The sequence below is a fragment of the Coregonus clupeaformis genome, unplaced genomic scaffold (assembly GCF_020615455.1).
Source record: "Coregonus clupeaformis isolate EN_2021a unplaced genomic scaffold, ASM2061545v1 scaf0613, whole genome shotgun sequence".
In the NCBI taxonomy this organism is placed as follows: domain Eukaryota; kingdom Metazoa; phylum Chordata; class Actinopteri; order Salmoniformes; family Salmonidae; genus Coregonus; species Coregonus clupeaformis.
The window spans coordinates 265,001-265,277 of record NW_025534068.1 but is presented as its reverse complement, the minus strand read 5'-3'; positions in this window follow the sequence as shown (position 1 = coordinate 265,277).

The window sequence follows — 277 nt, the reverse complement described above, 5'->3', positions numbered from 1 at the left end:
AGCTAACCCAAACTAAATGAATGCCTTAATGCAGACAGAGAAAATTAGCTTCCATTTCACTAAACGCTTGTCTGAAGTGTACACAACGACTCAGGCACTAGGAGGGTGTGTGTGTGTGTGTGTGTGTGTGTGTGTGTGTCTGTGTGTCTGTGTGTGTGTGTGTGTACCCAATCCCCCTCAAGCTAATCACCAAGCCAGATGTGATTAACTGCTTAATTACAGGAGCTCTCTCGCCCTCCTCCTTCTCCATCTCTCCGTTTGTCTCATTCTCTCTGTC